Below are 20,546 nucleotides of genomic sequence, written 5' to 3'. Positions count from 1 at the left end.
CAGTTGGGTTACCCTCCCCACCCTTCGAAGCCCAGAAGTGGCTGCTCTGGAAGCCCTGATAACAGAGGAGGAGGTACTCAAGGCAATATTAGCCCTGAAGCTGGGAAGGGCCCTGGGAGAAGGAGGTGGTGGTGGTGGTGGTGGTGGTGGGGGGTCGGGGGGAGGGAGGAGGACCCGACAGACTGTTGATCCTACAGACCGATCTCTCTCCTGAACGTGGATGCAAAACTATTCACCAGGATCATTGCCACAAGGTTAGATGGCCTTATGCTGGGGTTAATCCACTCGGACCAGGTGGGCTTTATACAGGGGAGGCAGGGGGCAGACACCCTTCGAAAGACCCTGCATGTCATGAGGGAGGCGGCACCGAAGGGGGAGAACCCGGTTCTGGTGTCTATAGACACCGAAAAGGCCTTCGACCGGGTAGACTGGGGGTTCCTGCACGGGGTACTTGAAAAGCTGGGCTTTGGGGTAGGGATTAGACAAGCCATTATGGCCCTATACGCAGCCCCCTCTGCTAGAGTCACGGTCAATGGCCACCTGTCACGCATATTTGCCCTTCAGAGAGGGCCAAGACAAGGCTGCCCCCTCTCCCCACTCCTGTTTGCCATGACCACGGAGATCTTGGCAGAATACCTTAGAGGCTCCCGGATGGTGCGAGGTATAGACATAGGAGACCGTACCTTCAAACTAGGCTTTTATGCAGACGATATTCTGCTACATCTGAGGGATCGGCCAGATCGGTCCCGGCCGCCTTCCAGGTCATCAAGCAGTTTGGTCGCTTTTCAGGCTTCCGGGTAAACATAAGCAAGTCCATGATTTTTCCCTTTGCTCCAGATGCGGAAAGGAACCTTGCCAAATTGACCCCATTGGGCCTCCAAGTCTGCACCGAGGGTATAAAATACTTGGGGATTAATATAGTAAGACCCAACGAAGACCTGAGCCAGGCGAACTACCCCCCTCTGTTTGATAAACTCTTCAGGGACATGGAGGGTTGGGCGAAGGGGCAGATCTCATGGATGGGAAGAATAAATGCCATAAAAATGAACCTCCTCCCCGGGTGTTATACGTTTTCCAGATGCTCCCGTTGGAGGCCCCGGAAACCTACCTCAGTGAAGCCAAAATGCGAATAACCAAATTCATATGGCAGGGCCAGAGACCCAGAATAGGATATGACTCGCACCCTCCCTAAGGAAAGAGGGGGAGTCGCCCTCCCAGACTTGCGAACATATCATAGAACGGCCCAGCTTAGGGCCTTGGCCCCACAGGGAGGACCCCAACAAACAATTGTTCTATCTTGAAAACTTCTACCTGCACCCAGTAACGGTGGGGGAATGGTTATGGGTCCCACTGAAGAAGTTACCAAAAAGAATCAGGGACCACCCCATACTCGGAAAGAGCACAGGCAGGAAAGGGAACGAGAGAGAAGGTAACCATCTGGCCCTCACCAGTTAGCCACATTTGGTCCACGCCGGTCCTAGAGGAAATCCCAGGCCACGAACATTACCAGTCCTGGTTCAAGGCGGGACTAGCCAGAGTCGGTCAGCTGGTGAGGGAGGACACCTTCATAACAATTCAGGCACTTGAGGAGGCCCTGGGAATTGGTAGCCTCTCCCCACTGCTATATTTACGACTCAAGGGTGTCCTAATGAAACCAAAATTAAAGCCCTGTATACAAAGAAAGCTCACCCCGGTCGAAAAGAATTCTAGACTCCACGTAGAAATGAAAGGACACATCTCCCTCCTTTACAGAACCCTCATGATCCCCGAGAAGGCACAACCAAAAGCCTTAGAAGGAAATGGGAAAGAGACCTAGGCTGTGTAGTGGGGGATGGGATCTGGGGACGCATCTGCAGCAGGGCTTTTAAGACATCTATCTCCTGCCAATACAAGACACATGCCATCAAACTTCTTCATAGGTGGCAGCATGACCCGATCGCCCTCTCTAGGATGTTTCCGGACGTTGACCCGGAGTACTGGCATGGATGTGGGGAGAAAGTCGACTACTGGCATATGTAGTGGTCATGCAGGAAGGTCCAAGCTTTCTGGTCAGAGGTCCCGAGCTGGCTTAGGGAGGGGGTTTATCCACAAGGTCCTATCCTGTTAATGTTGAACACTGGGAAAAACTCCCGCACCTGACACACTTGTTACTCTTGGCTGCCCGAGCGGCTCGGGCTAGAACATGGAAGAGGGCCACACTACCCACGAAAAGAGAGTGGGTAACTGTGGCTAAGGATATCTACTCCATGGAAAGACTCACAGCGGCCATACAGGGCTCAAGCGCCCAGATAGAGATGGACTGGTTGCAGTTTATGGAAGCATTTGGCCACACAGAGGAAACGCCCGGAGAACCGCGGGTTCCCATGACCCGGCCCGAAACCACCCTTAGCATATGACACTTTGCCTCAGTCTTGGGGGAGTCGGTTAACCACTGACGGCCGTTAGCCCGGTCGGAGTTGCCCTAGGAGAAGTGCTAGGGACAAGCAGTGTTTGCGTCCCGAGTCAATGGGTTTGGGGGGGGAGGCGTGTGGGGGGTGAAAACTTCAGGGATTTATGGTTTGATTGTGGTGTTATGATGGGCATCTGCCCAAAAGTTTACATGCTTTTAAAGCTCGTTGTTACCATTAAATAGCAATAAAAATGGAACTAAAAAAAGTGTAATTATCTAATTTGGAGTACCAAAACGGAGCACAGTAAGGAATTGTTCTTTTTCAGCTTCACGAAGCCGAACCCCTTCCGGCCGTTTGCATGCAATAAACTTGCTTGTCCTACAATGTGCATTCCCTCTCTTTTTGGAGTTCTTTTTCATATCTGGTTTTGGGTGCACCCTTATGCAGTGCTAACATATGGGATTGCAAGGTATAAAATAAGCAGTAATTCTGTAAGTTTTCTAATTAAATTGACGCTCGTGTAGCACATCTAGCTCTTTAAATCACCCTGTTGAACGAAACACAGCTCACCCTGCATTCCTCTCTTACCCCCAGAGCTCTCTTCCATTTTCTCTCTTCACTACAATTTCAAAAGGAGCAGAGAGAGAGAGAAAATATATATGTAATTTCCTTCCACTCTTCTGTGTGCAAGGCAAGAAAAGTTATTTTGCAAATAATTGCAAACCAGAAGTAATCGGGATGATTTTTTATGAAGCAGACTATATTCCATTTGGCATAGACCAGTATGCATGGACTTCCAAGACAGCCCTGCAATTTCATTCCTAAAAATGTAAGTAGTTATTTAATGCATAATTGCTATATTCCCCACTAAAACACTGCATTGTCTCCAGGTTTTACAGAAACGTTCAGGTTACGGTATCTAAACTCATAGTGTCAACAATATTTAATATTTTGTGAAGATGCATCATATTGACGGGTGAACACTTTTGAAAATGTATATGAACACAAAGCCAAATGCCTTTGATGGCAAACCTAGTTCTGTGACCAGTTAGTTGCATCAATCTGTACAGCTGGTGCTCAACAGAAGAGCGGATCCCAAACTCATTCATATTGATTTAGGTTTACATTTATAGCAGCACACAAAGCCTTTGGGCATCTAGGCGCTAGTACAGTAGGTGCAGAAGCATAGTCTACAAGGTGCAGGACCACGCAAAGGGTTACAAACAAAGGTATATTTAGAAAACACACTCTGTAAGGTGGTATGTAAGCAGGCATGAATGACAAAATAAGTAGGAGTGCACATTCTGGCAAAGCCTCGCCTCATGGTACGGGGACTAATTTGGGTATGCAGGAAAGCACGACTGGCAGAGAAAAGACAACGTAAGGTCGCTGCAGGAAAATGGCAGGATTAGCATTAGGCTGTGAAACAAAGATGAAGGGCGTTAGTCAGATTACAAACATAACAATAGGCAGAATGTCAAAATCAGTGCGTTTCCAGTATGTTTCGGTTTCGCACTAGGCTAGCAAAGTCAATATCGGGTGAGTTATGGACATTTGAAAGGATTAGCAATTTGATGGCAATCAAAATTGGCGTGTCTCTGGGTATATTAGTAACACACAGTGGCAGTGTGGCCACCAAGGTAGTGCAGCAAGACTGCAAGGATATTCAGCAAGTCAATACAGGTGTGCGGGGGGGCTTCAAGCAGCTGCACTCAACAACGTTGTAGGGGGCAGCAGGTTATTGTGGGAGCCTGGATAGGGTCGAAAGGCCACATTAGGAGCGCGGGTGCCTCAGGAGGCACACATCGCAAGACATAAGGAGACATGGAAGCAGTAGCGGGTGCCGCATAGATGTCAATGTCTAAGTCTGATCTAAATAGCGGACGAAATCGGCAGGGGAGGTTGTTGCCGGTAATGAGTGTGCATGATCAGGTAGAGCAGAATGCTGGGGTGAGAAACCAATGTGGTGCTGGCCAGAGTAGTACAGTAGCACCTGTTGCTTTAGATCAGCTAGCCAGAAAGTAGATGGCAGCAAACTAAAATATAAGTTTGCCGCCTTCCCTGCCTGCCACGCCATCAATTCTGTTTACTCCCTTACTTTCCTTCCTCTTACATAATGAATACACAAAGCTAACTAGACATTTACACAAGGTACTGATCAATAGTTCAATTTACTGCAACACCATACACTGTAGTTTGACCTCCAGAGCTCGCTTTAGTCTAAAGGGAAGCATGAATTGCACAAGGCATGGTGCCCTTAAAAATAAAACAAAGTATTGGCACCCCAGATGGTGGCTCTGTGTGCCAACAGTGCTAGATTTCACTTTCCTGGGTAAGCAGGGTTGTAATGATTCACTTGGGCCTACCTGGCTTGGGCTTGAGGGCAGTTGGAAGCTCTTATCTCCCTCGAGAGTGGTATTTAATCCTATAGTGAAACAGTTGATATCAATGACAGGCAAGGGCCATCTTTGTCCAACTGCAGTTGACAATTACCCTGCCTGCTGCAACACCATAATATGTACTTATTCTCAAGCTACGACTTTCCTTTAACATTTTTGATTTATGAACAATTTGAACTGCTCCTTGCAGAGCAAATGATGGGTCAAGCCTGCAATATACAGGGCACTGCCCCATGCAACAGCAACTGCACCCGCCTGCTCAGAGCCTTGCACTGAAAACCCTTTTCAGAGCTTGTATTTGTGCCCATTCATGCAGCTGGCCTTTACAGACACTCATCTCACTAATGTCTTACTTCAGCGCTACACAAAAATGGGCTGTTGGTCATTTAATGTTGCAGGTACAAATTACTTATGGCAATATTAAAAACATACAGTGCAACATTGCTAAACAAATAAGTTTGCTATTTTGTTAGAAAACTGCTAATCAATTTTTAAAAACTAATATGCCTTGGGATAGCAATCAGATGTCAATACGAACAGCCGAAATAACATGCAGTATAATATTTGAAGGCATCATGAAGTAGATAGTCTTGGATGAGTGGGCACAGCTGTTGTATTGCATTCTCAAATATCTTTCATATTATACTTTTGTGGTGAACGTTTTCTAGTCCTGTAGCCAGAATGGCCCCACTTGCACTGTGGGGCGATTAATAAACTAGAGGATATTGTCTGGGTTGAGATTTCCCAGGCGTGTGGATTCCTCACATGAGTTTGTTATAATTCATTTTACTTCAAAATTCATTACCCAGTATACAGTTTATACAAAAATATTGTACAAAGGTCAATAATTGGTTTTTCATAACAATGAAGCATGTATTCCTTAGACCTAGGCATTTATGTTGTCCAATGCAGTTTGGTCATGGGGACCATCTTCAGGGATCAATTTCTACAAAAAAATATATATATTGCAACATGTAGTTGTGGATATTCTTATAATAATATCACACAAGGGAGCCGGTGGTTCCATCTTTAGGCAAAGTAGGACCATTCACAGGTCCATGCACTAGAGACCTGAATAATTTTTGGTGACCTAGAATGAAAAGCATATGGTTTGCTGTTTGTCCTTTTTTTCTAAGCTCTAGAATATTTAGAATGATTCATTCATCTGATGTACCTTGTGTTGAAAAGGTGTGCTCCCGCTCCTATTGCCTCTTTCTGTTGTCTTGTGGGTGTACCTACTGAAGGACTAGTAAGAATTCTGTGCCAGATGTAGCATTGGTCTATTTCCAATGTCTGGTAGAGAAGGAGATTAGCCCCAATGGTGCCTCTTACAATGGTAGTCCTCTTGTTTTGCCTTAATTGTGCTCACCTTCGCGCTGGTAATGATACCTCCTCTAGACAACAGGATCTGTGAAGAATGGAGACGATGGCCTTATATACCGAAGGCCATTTTATTTATGTCTTTGGGGGGGGGAGGGGCGCGCTCATTGTGAGTTTTCTTAGTAACACTATACATAGGTATATATTGGATACCTTTTAGGTTAAATTTATACCCATCTTTAGCAGGATATATCATTATTACAAGCAATTCAATTGAAAGGGTTAGTAACCTCGGTCTCCATACAATCATAATTCCATATATGGTTGCACAGTGTGTTGTATCTAAAGCACAAACATATTCTCGTTACTAACAGTACAATTGGGAATGTTGATGGCCTAAATCTCTATATGTACACACACACACACACACACACACACACGTCTACAGTGTAAACAAAAAAAAAAAAGTACATAAGTGTTTTATTACATACAGTGGTAATGTTCAATTGTCTCAAATGAATTATACATGTATTTGCACAATGGTCATAAACAATAATGGGTGTGGGTATATCATACATATTACACAGATGGATGCTCTTTTTTTTTAGAGTGTGTGTAATATTCTTTTCATTTTAATACGTACATGAGATGGTACTTGTTAAACAAAAATGATATTCATGTATTTGCAGCACACATAATCTGTAAGTTTCTAGGCGCTGGTTTCATTGAATTGCTGCAGTGCAGGTTATAATGTGCTCGCTCTTTTTCGAGTGCGGATCGGGGATTCAGACCCGTGTTTGTTCAGCGTGGTCTTGCTTCCAAAAACAACACGTTGCCATAGAGCCATCCTCCCGTCACCATAGGATGCTAATCTTTTCATGAGCTCCTTGACCTGCATAGGCTTATTTTTTTTTAAAGGAAGCATGCGAAATTACCCTCCTCGTTCATCCTTCCTGGATATAAGGAGTTCAGCCTTTCTATTCAAAAGGTTTCCCCTCTAGTCCAGTAACTTCGAGACTCTGCATCATCATCTTTTTTTCTCAATGATTTCTAGTATTTGGAATTGGGCCATCTCATGCCAGGCTTCTAGAAAGTGAAGAGTTACCAGTGATCTCATATTGCCCGTCCTGGTGTTGGACCGGTGTTCGTTCCATTGCAGTTCGACCTTCCGTGAATGTCCAACATAGTAGTTCCCAAACGGGCATTTTATACTGTAAACGATGTTACTACTGTCCCATGTGGCGTGACATTTCAAAACATCTTCTTCCCTATGTTCGTGTGGAATATAATGTCATAATGAAGTAGGCACAGACAACTGAATGGGATTTACAAACTTGTATTAACTAAAACGGATGATTGGGAAAAGGCCTAACTTGCCCTATCCCAAGGTGGGATTTCCCTACCTAAATTAAACTAATGATAGTCTGTCAGGAAGTCCAAAGCAAATGGCTGTCTGTGTCCAAAACCTATACTTGCCCTCACATCCAAATTGCATACTATGTGTAGGGATATCAGCCTCAAATGAGAAGTGTTCAAAATAGACTTGGGGTAAAAATAAAAGTTTAGAGCTGGAAGAAGCTCTGAACTTTTATTTTGACCCAAAAGGTGGAAAAGGGCTTTCCCTTCCCCAAGTTTCCAATAGTTCACTTTACAAAAGAGGGATTCCCTTCCCCAAGCTTTCAATTCTTCTAATGTCTCAAAATAACAATTCCTTGATATATTCAAAGTTCCAAAATAACACTCAGGTTTGGTTACTTGTCACCAATTCATACAGCTCAGCTCATCAATCTCAGTTCACATACATTTCCTTTATTCATTCAATCAGAACGTGGCTTTTCCTTAGGTGGGTATATTCAGTCCAGGCACAGTTGTTGGACCGCACAGACCACCCATTACACGTCTGGCAACCAACACCTTACTTGGATCGGCTATATATATATCTTGCCACAGTTTCAGCTTCACAATGAGGATTGACTAGTTATCCTTTCAAGTGCCCTTTAAGCTTTATTATCACTGACTTCAACATTCATTCGCTTAGTAACTTGCAACACCAACATATGCTTCTCAGTACACTCTCCTGCTACGAAATAGTTTCCGTTATAGTTCCTTTTTCACAAACTTCCCAGTTCTCTCCAGCTTGGAAACTTGCTCTTCTTGATGAAAGCATCTGATTGCTTTTGTCCAGGTTTATCTTGCATACAGACTTGGGTACTATTATAGTTCTCTTGCACAACTATTCATGCCTCTTGGCAATGCTTGATTATACGGCTTCTCATCACGTTAATACTTGGTTTCATTCTATTAAATTCAGATATTCAAAATCAAATGACTCCCGACACTAAACCACCCATCCACCGTGTCCGGGGTCCCCTTTTCACCCAAGCAGGCTCACCGCCCTTCTCACGGTCTGGTTTCCACTTTCTGTGGCTTTGCGGGGGTCTCATCTCTGCTTGCGGTATGTTTGCGCCGATTCCATCTGCCATTCGGAGGTCCGGTAGTCCGCAGTCAGTGGTCCTGCATCTGTGAGCAGGAGCCTCTCCAACGCTCCCAGTACCTTCTCTCTGTGCCGCACTGCTTCATCAGCTTTGCCTCAGACTGCCAACAAGCCCCTCTCGCTCACTGCACCCGATCACGTGCCCGATACCTCTCAGCGTCTCGGAAAGGTGCTGTCTCACCACCACAAATCCAGCCCTGGAACTCTGCTTCGCACTTCCCTCGTCTCTCTCCAAACCTCTCAGCTGATTCAGTTTAAAAAGTTACTGCTTCCATAATAACTAGTCCAACAACTAGACCACTCATGTTTCTTCTTCCAGTCCGTCTTCTGCGTTAATGGTGGCCTCCTCATCTCTGTACCTAAGTGGTGTGTGTTCGAAGAGGCTTTTCTAGAAAAACAGGGAATAGATGGTAATACCCTGCAAAGGCCTGGGGGATATTCGACTCCTTACAAAAGGGAAATGGGGGATACTGTGTCCCGCCCAAGGGTGCCTCATCTCCACTCCCCAAGTCTCCTTCACTCAGGTGATCGTCCCTCGCCTATCTACTCCCAGGGTCAGGACATGAAAGCGACAGCCTTTCCCTGGCCACCTGGGAGGACGATATGTTGGGTAAAGAAGTGAGGGTGCCCTCAGATTCCTCACAAATGGGAGAGCAAAGTGCTGTGGACAGACTGCTAGTCAGAGACACTGAATGGATTACTACTAATATAAATGGCAATGGAGCTGTGAAATGAGTTGCTTCATCCATTAACTTAGAGGGCGAACGTAAACTAGACTAGTTCTGGTTGTCATCTTTTCTTCCCGCCAACCATTTGAATCGTCCATAGCCACTAGAATTAAGGGACTTTCTTGGAATTTTCGTGGACACATGCATTTATTTGGAGATGCAGGACTATTAAAGAACATTGGTAATTTTAGCATAGTCGCCCTACAACACATGACTCAGGGATGAAATCACATTGGATGACAGAATAACTACACAATGAACTGTCACGAAGTGCAAAACGATTTTTTTACTAGGTTGGCTACTTAACAGGATCTACCTTACCCTATTCTCAAATAAACCAGCCATTGAGCGGGTGTAAGTATTTGATGAACATGGCCTTTACACGAAGAATGGTTAATGCACATGTGATTGTCCGGTAACTATACATGGGTAGGCACCAATAGTGCAACAACCCCCAACTACAGCTTTAGATCACACATAAATTCCCACCCGAGGTAGATTTAACTTTTATCCCTCGAGAGGAGAGAGACCACCATTTTATGATGCCAGTCACACCTTTGATGCAATAGGCAATACAGACATTAATATGCGGATAAACAGAATCAGATGGAGAGATATTAATATCAATAAGGCAAATGCGAATCCAACTTATATTGCATCAAAATTCTTTAATAGTGCTGGATGGAGCCTCTTGCGAAAATGATCTACACAAGGACACACCATATGCATAGAGTGTAACTGTACACATAGTGCTACTATTCTATACTACTATTCATATACTACAGCATATGATAATTTTCTTACCCACATGGATTTCTTTAGGGGTGCATTTAAGAGATATTCAACAAGAATTAAGAGCCTTTCTGACTCCCTACGATTTGTAGTTGCAAAAATCTTACGACATATAGTAGCAGTAGCCATCCTCATTGCTTCGATCAAGCTATTAGGGATGCAAAAATGCTATTAATAAGGGACCTCGATATATGAGCAAATGCAATGAGGCATTGCTCATGACCAAGCACTGAAAGCTATAAAGATCCTATACCGAAATTGGCAAAGACAATATCGGTTTGAGAAAATCAATTAACAGTGGAGGGCTTTGATGGAGGTGGTGAGAAGCTCTAACAGCGAAGGCTTTTGTAAACTAGTTAATCCATTTTCTTCCTTCCTGCCCTTATTAGGAGGTGCATCTAAAATTGAGAGGCTATCCCACTGGACTGTGAAAGACTTGTTAATTACCCCCTTAAAAGTAACGATAGATGGATCTTCTGGGATGGGATAGAGAATCAAATTGATATTATCAATTATATAATTCCCAAGCTCCTGGCCACAATGGGGTTAGCAATGCTCCAATTAAACAAAATTCAACTTTGTGGTTGTCTTGTTACACGCCCTATTCTTGGCCATTAGTATTACCGGAAATCCAACAACCACCTGCTTAGATAGCATGCACCTTCCAAAATCTTTGCTCGTGTTCTTCCTAACAAATTGAAGAAGTGGGCTTCTGATAGGAAAGTCATCCTAATTAATCAAAATGGGTTCTGCAAAGAGTAAGCTACTTATGTAAACCTGCTGTCCCTTGTGCCCACAGTGGAAAAATGTTGGCGATTGTTTCAACAGACGGTGTATGTAGCTTTTAACTCTGCCTTTGTAACCGGGCAGGCAGACACATTATAGCAAAAGCTTATCCAACAGGTTTACGCTGGAGCCTGAGGTACAAGTTAGATTAAACATCAAAGGGGTGGTCACCACCATGTCCACCCATAGAGTTGTTAAGCAGGGGTGCATATTAGTAGCCACATTGCGTAATCTAGATCTTGCGGACCTCGCTGCTGTACTCACCACTGAAGAAGCACATCCACCGAGACTACGCTATTGTCAAATGCAGTGGCTTGGCGATGCAGATCATTTGATATTAATGGATTGTACTGCCAGCAGACTTCAACATCAGCTGAATAAAATGCAGTAGTATTCTAGGATCAATGGATTGGTAATCAATTTCACTAAAACTAAGATCATGATATTTTATCCGAGTTCCAGATCATCAAAATAGTTACACCTGGAAGATTGGGCTACATGATCTGGAGATTGTCCCTCCATATGCCTATTTAGTTGTAACTGTGGATAATAAATTGAATTGGCAATCCCAGGTAGATAAAATCAAAACTAAAGTGTTACAACAACTGTAGTTTATACGTAACTTCGCCCATACTCATTGTGGTTATTCTGGATGCTGTCCTACAAGCATACAAAGCGAATACCCAGATCGTGCTCCTTTATGGGGCTGATATATAGTGCAAACACATCTTTTTATTGAGTTTTTATAAAATAGAACACACAGTGACCAGTCAACATAAGTAATCACGTTCCCCCAAAACCCAACCACCCCTCCTTGAACAAAACCTGCATGACAATTTACCACCTCGAGCCCTCACCCCCACCCACCATTCTGTCCAGCTCTGTCCCTTTATTTCCTGTCACTCATTATCTTCCATTTCAATACCATGAGAACTCCTTTCCCCTCTTACAATACACATAGTACCCCATTCAATACATAGCTGTAAGTGTCCTTCTCAATGGGATTGCAAGTACGGGGGAAAAGGGCTACAAACACTTGACCAAACTAAAGAAAATAGAAGGGAAGTAGCTACTAAAGAAATGCCCCAGTACTGGATACCTATATTCTGAGGTTTCCCTCACCAGCATCACAAGACACTTAAACCTGCAGTGTAAGTGTTTCTATTGGAAAATAGTGAACTGCATTGAACATTCTAATCAATGTTATTAGCGCCTTAAGTGATACTAGTGAGGCCATCCTTAGGTGTGAACAACATGCTATAACCGTTCACGATATAGACATTTATTTAGAAGTATCATATATGCTTTGGACTAGGAACAAATTAAGATGGCTATTGCTACTCTGGATCACGCCATGTAGAGTATCTCATACTGCACTATAACAGTAGTGCATATCCTCTTTAATTCACTTTATGAATAATCGGCTTGTCTATGCAGATTTAAATTCAATCTAGCCAACATTAGAAATTATAGGTACATGTTTGGGACTGGATAGCTAGATCAGTTTGCAGAGACGTGATGGCTAACCATTCCTTAGGGCCATAGGAATTTCTGCCTTCACCGATGACCCGGAAAAGACACTACAGGTTTTTTTATAACACACTTAATACCCAGAGGTTTCTAAACGCAGACCCGGGGATCGAACCTGTGGTGCTCTGTTTAGTCTTGCTTCCAAGGCAAGAAGGTTGCCCCTGAACTATCCTCCCGAGTCGGGAAATCATTTAGGAACTCTGTACCACATGACCAGATTGTGGTGCAGCATTACAGAGATGGTAGACATCAGGGATCATTGTCATGCACCATGTCTGCATAACAGATACTAGAAGTCATTTGCAAGCTGAGCGAGAGTTAGGGTGTTGCCAGTTTTGCTATCTGAATTCATGGTGACAAGGGACACAAACAAGGTCAAAGATGGAACTTTGAAAGAGTAGCGGCATTAGCGAAGAGAGTCAAGAACAGACATGCAGATCGAGAGGCCTGGAAGTAAACAGATGGTGAAGAAAAGGTCAGGGATCTGGTTGCAGAACTGCAGGAATCAAGCACTCTGAAACGTATGCATTATATATCACTACCAATACAGTATCCCAGGTAGATAATACAGTATGTTATTAAATTAGACGTACTTAACAACATTACAGATTAAAACATTAACAAGTGCACATGCGTGAGACCTTCCCACTAGACACAAACGTGGTGTCTTCCACCTTAACACCCGAAGCCAAGCGCTGCGCTATAAGGCGGTGGAAAGCAGTTATAAAATAATCGCACTTAAAGAAATGTCTAACCACCCACTCCATGTACGAATTGAACCTGCCCTTCGTGCATGCGCCCAGCACGCTTCTTACCCGCACTGAGACCCTGATGTTTCTCTGCCTCGAGAACACGTGAGTCTCAAGGTCTCGCACTTGTGGTGTGAATTTCAGTAGGAAACAGAGGCAGACATCGTCCTCTCCACTCTACTTCCGCCAAGCCTCTTGTACCAGTAGGAATCCACATTCATCCTAGAGCCGTCCCTTCATAGGGCAGCTCTTAGATGGGGCGGAGTCACGGTGCACGGCGCAGGCGCAGGCGCCAGTTTCACTGTACGTTTTGTTCACGTGATAGCGTTGTCGCTAAGTCGTTTCCTGGAACTGGTTGGTGTCATGAAGCCGGTTGAGGGGGTCTTAAAAGGGTGAGTGAGGCGAGAATGCAGGAACACTGGGAAAGTTCCCATAATGTGACGGCCGTAAATTGATAACTACCTCTCTAAAACCCGTTTGGCCAATACATCATGTGCCCCTCGAACAATCCTCCTAACACCCCCCGCCCCACCTTCCTTACACCTGTTTTCTGACACATGCACACTTTCCCGCCTAGCCCCACTCGCCCTTTTTATCCCCATGCGAACGCAGGCTAGAAATGGTGAGGAAATGTAACTTGGGTCAACGGAATTCAACCAGCGAAATCAATGATCGTGAGTACTCGTAACTTTGGCATGTCATTTACTCCCATGCATGTGTCCTTACGTATACTTATTTCGTGTGCAGCCCTCGGTATTTGCCCAAAATATGTTAACTTCTTTCAGATGCATAGCTGTATCAACAGCATTCGTCTGTGCGCATACTGGTTAAGGTCTCCGGTTTGAATAATAACTTTCACTTCAAACATTATTTTCTAATTAGGTTAACTATTGACAATGTAAATACATACTCTTTCGTTTCCTGCAGCACTCCAAAGTTGTTTAAAGTCTCCTTTTGGAGCATTTCATGTATTATCATTTGGAAACACCTCCGACGCATGCTTGCACGGGTTGTCAACAAGGAACAGCCATGTGGCTGTCACTGAATGCTGGAGGGGTGTGTGCCTTTTTGTAAAGTTGGCATCTACGTTTCTCCGTATGAATGCAATTGAGTTGTTGTAAAAGTAGGCTTGTCTGGCGTGTCTCTAAATACATTTTTGAGACAACTGTTTTTTATGTTTATTGTGAAGCACCTTTCCTCCACGTTCGTCTTCCTCGCGATGTACTTGTGAGGTACCTACCCCATTCCAGCAACTCTTCCTTTCTTTTTTGCCTTTTGCTTATATGTTCTGCTTCCACCACCGAGATTATGATACCCTTAGTGACCCATCATGCCTCAGTTAAAAACTCTCATGCCCTAAACCAAAGACCCGTGGATGCAGCTGAGCAGTTTTCTACAAGTGTATCCTTTTGAGGGGCAACGTGGCGAAACCCCAGTCCAGGGCCACCCTCCAAGGATTGGAGGAATGAGCTGATTTGTGGTATGTCCCTGCGACGGACCGCCTATTGAACTTGCAGTGGTCACTGTAAAGTATGAATGGGATACAAGTCTGCTAATGTAGCCCCGGGTCGGTGGTTACTGACAAGGGCTGCTGGTAAGGAGTAGGGAACATGTGCGTAAAAAGAGACTTGCATCATTTTTTTCCTATTTTGGTGTGTATTTCTTTTTTGTACAGGTTGCCATAGCAACGTGTGTTGCACCGCTGGTGCACGTGGGGCAGATTGATTTGGGCGTTCAAGGAGAGTTAAATAAGCTCTGGAAACGGTTCTGTAGTAATGTTCCTGCTGTACATTACGTATTGTTTAGCTGTCCGTGGGGTGGCTGTCAGTGGAATGTGATGGGGGTCATGTGGAATGTTGGTGTTGTTTGAATGATGATGTATGTGGTGGACAGTTAGTGATCTGAACTTGTGTGTAGATGGGCCAGTGTTTTTCCCGTGTTAAACTAAGACTTATTGGGCACAAATAAACAGATGAATTTACCTGGTTTCCTGTGTGGTGTATAGCAGAAGAACCCCACCTTGGTTACGTCACTGGTGACGAGGATCCAGGACCAGGAGCTGCTGCAGGGGAGTAGCACAGGAAGAGACAGACACTGCCCCCGAAAATTTCCCATCCAGCAGTCCATCAGCGACATGTACCTTGCTGGCGGGGTGGTGCAAGAAGCTGAGCAGTTGCTGTCCACATCTGTGTTAGGATGTGCTCCTGGTGTGTATTGGGGCCAGCGGAGGCCGTTAGGTGCTTGTGGTCTGGCCTGAACTGGCTGGACTTTCAGGGCTATGGAAGATTGTGATCCTGCGGGCCGGTTGGCGCAGGAAGAAGAGTGCATTTTGCTGTGTCTGGGCGGAGCAGGAGAGATTTGCGCAAGACAAAAGATGTTTGTGTCCGTGCCCGAGGTGGTTCTGGATGTTCATTTTCATTGGGTGTTGCCTGTAACCTGTGAGCCGGGTGGTCCAGTGGCAGTGCCCAGGGGAGTAAGTGTTTGACCAGGCGTCATTGTTGGCAATGGTTACAGTGACAGGTCGTTGTGCAGGCATGTTCTGGACAGAGACGTTGCGAGGGACGGAGATGTTTCTCTGTCGTTGGCTGGAAGCAGTGTTGCGACACGCAGAACTCGGCGGTTCTGCAGTGGTACGCAACTTGGGTTCCATAGGAGCTTCTTCTTTTTACTCCCCAACAGCCAGGCCGTGTGTCCCAGGGCTTGGTGTGACAACAGTGGACAGTGACTCGAAAAAGGGGGAGGAAGAGGCAGCACCCCGCTGACATGGAATCCTCTGACATGGTGAATTCGTTCGAGAGGTTTGATCTGGAAGGACACCAGAATAGGTGCTGTGTCTCTGGAGGGTCACTGATAAAAAGGAGTTGTCCCATCTGTACGGTGGGTGAGCTGAGTGGCGAGGAGTTTTGTGGAAGATGTTCCGTTGACAATTTGAGAGAAATTGATCCTGACTTGTGGGGCTTTTATGGTCAGCTCCTTAGCTGTCAGAAGATTAATGTGGTGTTAGGTGTATGTGGGAGGCCGATAAATCCTTGTGTTGTGCCTCTGGGTTAGTGTTTTCCTTAGTAGGGTTGGTCATGGGCTGATGTAGTTTGGGGCCTTTGATTGTTGGGTGAGTGTTTGTGTTATGGCCTCTGGATGGACTACTTTTGTTATAGTGTTGCCATGTGGTGACTCATTGTTTTTCCTAGCCGTGTTCTAACTCCAGTTTCCTTTCTAGGGGGAATTTTGGACTTGCAGGCGTGGGAACTTTTCCTTGAGGGACACTCCATGTTTATTGTAAATGGGGTATTTTGACTAAATGTATACGTTTTTGTGGGACAGTAACTTTTTGTTTCTTCTCGGGTGAAAGCTTTGGATGTGAGGGTCGGGGGGTGTTGTTTTCACCGGTTATGTACATTATCTTGCTGGACGTACATTTTTATGTTTTCAAAGTGTGCCTTGCACTTATCTTTTGTGTGTTTTTATGTTTTGTATTGTCGTGTTGTCAAAGGTGTGCAGGGTGGCATTTTCACTGTTGATTACAGTTGTGGTGGTTTGTTGGAGTTTTTACTGTTGGCTGTGTGGCGTGTGGGCAATATAGACTGTTGGTTACGGTGGTGGTGGTGTGTTGGAGTTTCGACTGTTGGTTGCAGTCGGGTGTGTCAAGGAGCACTGTTGATTACAGTGGTGGTGTGTGTAATTGGTTTGTTCAGTGCTGTTGAATGGTGTGTAGAGGCGTTGTCACTGTTGGACATCGGTTATCTCTTGTGCCCGGTGGATGGCATTGGTTGTCTATGTTGTAGTGTTGATTAGCTGTGTGTGTGCTGTGCAGGCTGCCCAGCTTTCCAATTTGTTTGTATTCCATCATTTCTTTGGTTTGTCCCATGGTAGGTGTCCTGCTTACGTGGCTGTTTGGTGCCCGAACGTTTGTGATTGCCTAGTGAGAGGTTATCGTTCAGCTGTTTCCTCTGTCTCTCACTTGTTGTGGTGTGTGTGAACGGAGGATAGCACGGGGGCAACGTGCTGGTCTTGAAACATGGGCCACGCAGAGCAACAGAGGCCCGAATCCCAGATACGCGCTTACAAACCGAACTCTGGTACGGTATTAGGCGCGTTATAAAAAACAATAAAATAAAATCTCACTGTGGTTTTGCTGGCAGGTAAGGTTGATTGCTAGTGCGTTCATTTTGCCACGTCTGGTGTCCACTTTGGGTTGTTGTAAGAATGAAAATGGGGAGAGGTGTAGTAATGTTCCTGCTGTACATTATGTATTGTTTAGCTGTCAGTGGGGTGGCTGTCAGTCGAATGTGATGGGGTCATGTGAAATGTTGGTGTTTGAATGATGATGTATGTGGTGGACAGTTAGTGATCTGAGCTGCTGTGTGGATGGGCCAGTGTTTTTCCTGTGTTACACTAAGACTTATTGGGCACAAATAAACAGATGAACTTACCTGGTTTCCCGCGTGGTGTATAGCAGAAGAACCCCCACCTTGGTTATTTCAGGTCCCCTATTTGCATTGTCCCTGGTAGGAGCGCAGTCCAGTACAAGCTCTGAAGGCATTATGGGGGCTGCACTTGGAATAGCAGTGGCATCGGGAGTCTTCCAGTTCTTCATCCCCTGAGAGATCCAGGAAGAGGTATGAAGGCAAACCTGAGATCTCTGGAAAAAAAGGCAGCTGAAACTATTCAAAAAGGATAATAAAGAGGAGGTGGTTAAAAGCAAGAAACATGATTCCAAGATGGCTGCCGCTTAGCGCAGACGTGTTGATACACGCTCTGTCTCCCGACTGCTTTTGCCCATCCTGCAGATGTGAGCAGTGGGAATTCTGGGCCCCAAGGAGGACAGGGTGATCGGATTTGCATCCCCCCGCAGGCGGGATTACCTAATAAACTACTTTGCAGCCACGGAAATGTGGAGGTTGGGATATGCGCATGCAGCCCATATCAGCTGGCAGCGCTCTGTGAAGTCAGCCATGCCAGAACTCCAACTGCAGTGGAGAGCCCTTTGGCCGAGGTATTTGCTGTAATCTCAGATGTGTCGGACCCTCCAAAGTGACTGTAGAGTGGTGGGCAAACCCTTGGAGCGCTCAATGGAAACTGGTGATACGTGCGCAGGGGCCGCAGCGCAGCACACAGCAGCGTAGGGTGGAAGAACCCTTCAGTCTGGAACCCACCAAACAAGCCGGGTTAGGGATACAAAGGCATCAAAACAGAGCAAATTAATACAAACAGTGGCATACTCATTCCTTAGCTAAGCTGCAACCTCAACCTTCAAAAGCCCGATTTTAGCACGTGGATATTCTCACGTTACTATCAATGCTTACCCTATCTGCTGGCATTATGTCTTTAATGCATATAACAAACAACAAGGCGATAACCTATCTGCAGGTAAACTCTTGGAAAAGGCGTGCTTTTGCATGTAAGGGCAGACACCAACTTGAAGACATACGGAAAGAGAAAGCAAGTAAACGTTTGCAGGCGAACCTTAAACAATATATTAACACTCTCATATTGCTACTCCAGAACACAAATCGCAGCAAATTCCTGCACAGGGGGATCTGCGCCAGTGCAATCAATGTGCAAGCTGTCAACGCCGAGTACATGTCTGGCAATAGGGAGAAAGGAAACCAAACAGGACTGCCCCATTCCCAACAGAAACAACACTAATCATTGGAAAAACTTTGGGCAAAAAACAAGTTCCACGGAGGCTTCAACTATACTTGTATTGCAATCCCCTTCAGAACTGCAGAATACTACTCTCAACATGGCAACATCCAAGGAAGACTTTCCCACAAGCTTCCAGGAGTTCCAAGAGCGGTTTACATCTAACTTTCATCTACAGTTCTCAACATTCACAGCTGAAATTGGAGGTTCACTTGTGGAGGTTCTCCAAGAAACTGCCTCGTTAGCAGAAAGGGTGGACCAGACCGAACAAGCAATTCATGATGTTGCGGAAGAGGGTACGTGATCGGACGTGGCTATAGAACTATCCAGAATTATGCATAACCTTCAATTACAATATGAGGACCGTGAAAATTGATTTTGCAGATCGTATGTTCGGATTAGAAATCTTCTGGAACCGATCTTATATCCAGACTTAAAATATGCGGTGCTTGTGATATTCACTGATCTATTCTCTGCAGAGGAGCCGATAGACATTCCATTAGATCGTGTTCACAGGGTAGGAGCCAAGGGGCTGGAACCTGGCACCCGCCCTCGAGACGTCTTAGCAGCATACGCACTGTACCCCCAAAAAGAACGTATACATAAGGTGGCGAGAACTAAACCATCAATCTCCTATAATGGTGCGGAAATACAGTTGTATCAGGATCTTTCAAGAGTAACTCTCCAAAAACGCAGAGATATGCATGAATTTGTGAGTATCCTTTAATCCAAGGACATAAGATACAGATGGACCTTTCCTTTTGGACTTCTTTTCACTTTAGGCACCAGGCAACAACGCATAATGTCCAGGGAATCCGGTTTGGCTTTGCTGCAATCAGAAGGAGAAATCACAGGAAGCCAGACAGATAACACCCAACCTAACACAGCGACACGCAACAAGAAACCAACGGGTGGGGATGGCTCTCTGGCGACAGGCACAAAAGAAACCGAAAGGGTCCTCCAAAAGATGACTGGAGATCAAGGTTAAGAGGCCCAAACCCGAAACCTTCGTTATAAAGTCAAAAATTACTTAAAAACTACTGGGGGAAAGAAAATCCAAATTTCACTCGGGACGGAACTTATAGCAGTAAGCAAACTTCAACAGGAAGCAGACGGAGTGGAATCGGATATCTAGGAATCTTTCTGTTGCTTTCGAACAGATGGGGGAGCTAGATCTTCCCACACTATACCCTGGGTCAAGAGATGAACCGCAGCCACGTGAGTTGCTCCCGGGAACCCTCAGGGACAGCGATTCAAACCAGGGAACTTTTTCCAGGAGGAGTGTTTGTGCAGAGGGCAGGGTGTGGGGTCAAGTAGTCCATGAAAGTGGTTTAAGGTTAGTTGGGGTAGTGGGTAAGTCTGGGGGGAATCTCACCTGCAAGTAAATGTAAGATGCTTATTTATGTATCCTGTTAGCAATGTGTCAATATCCTCTAGTCCTATGCAATCCATACACTCAAAATTCATGTGCTTCTTGAGGTGGCACCAACCGAATTTGGTGGCGCTTCAAGATAACCATACCTGTAAAACAGACAGAAACAGACTTCGCCTATGCTATTACCCTACAATAATACAGGCATGTGCCGCGAGTAAAACTACAGGGGTATTTATTTAGTCGCGCCCTTCAAATAATCCATACTGAAACACACAGGGACGGCCGATATGTCTTTGTGGTTCTCAGCATATTTTCCATCAAATTAACAGTGCAACAATAT

General features: G+C 45.1%; 2 protein-coding genes across 3 annotated transcripts in view; one reads left to right on the top strand and one right to left on the bottom strand.

Moving 5' to 3' along the window:
* The window catches only part of MRPS16 (mitochondrial ribosomal protein S16), a 67,298-nt gene extending 53,870 nt beyond the window's left edge, over positions 1–13,428 (bottom strand). The window contains exon 1 of one of the 2 annotated variants that reach the window (XM_069610909.1): positions 13,255–13,428. The gene's annotated coding sequence lies outside the window, so the exon portion shown is untranslated. Of the gene's footprint in view, positions 1–13,194; positions 13,217–13,254 lie in introns of those variants that run through there. The other variant, XM_069610910.1, reaches the window with a different exon arrangement.
* Positions 13,429–13,495: 67 nt separating this feature from the next.
* Positions 13,496–20,546, top strand: part of VPS13D (vacuolar protein sorting 13 homolog D) — a 3,263,180-nt gene continuing 3,256,129 nt past the window's right edge. Inside the window, exon 1 of the mRNA XM_069610908.1 lies at positions 13,496–13,580. The gene's annotated coding sequence lies outside the window, so the exon portion shown is untranslated. The remainder of the gene's footprint in view (positions 13,581–20,546) is intronic.

This window comes from Ambystoma mexicanum, chromosome 8 (assembly GCF_040938575.1).
Source record: "Ambystoma mexicanum isolate Mex_15411 chromosome 8, UKY_AmexF1_1, whole genome shotgun sequence".
NCBI classification, from domain to species: Eukaryota; Metazoa; Chordata; class Amphibia; order Caudata; family Ambystomatidae; genus Ambystoma; species Ambystoma mexicanum.
Note: the sequence above shows the minus strand (reverse complement) of the source record. Positions and strands in the feature narration are given on the sequence as shown.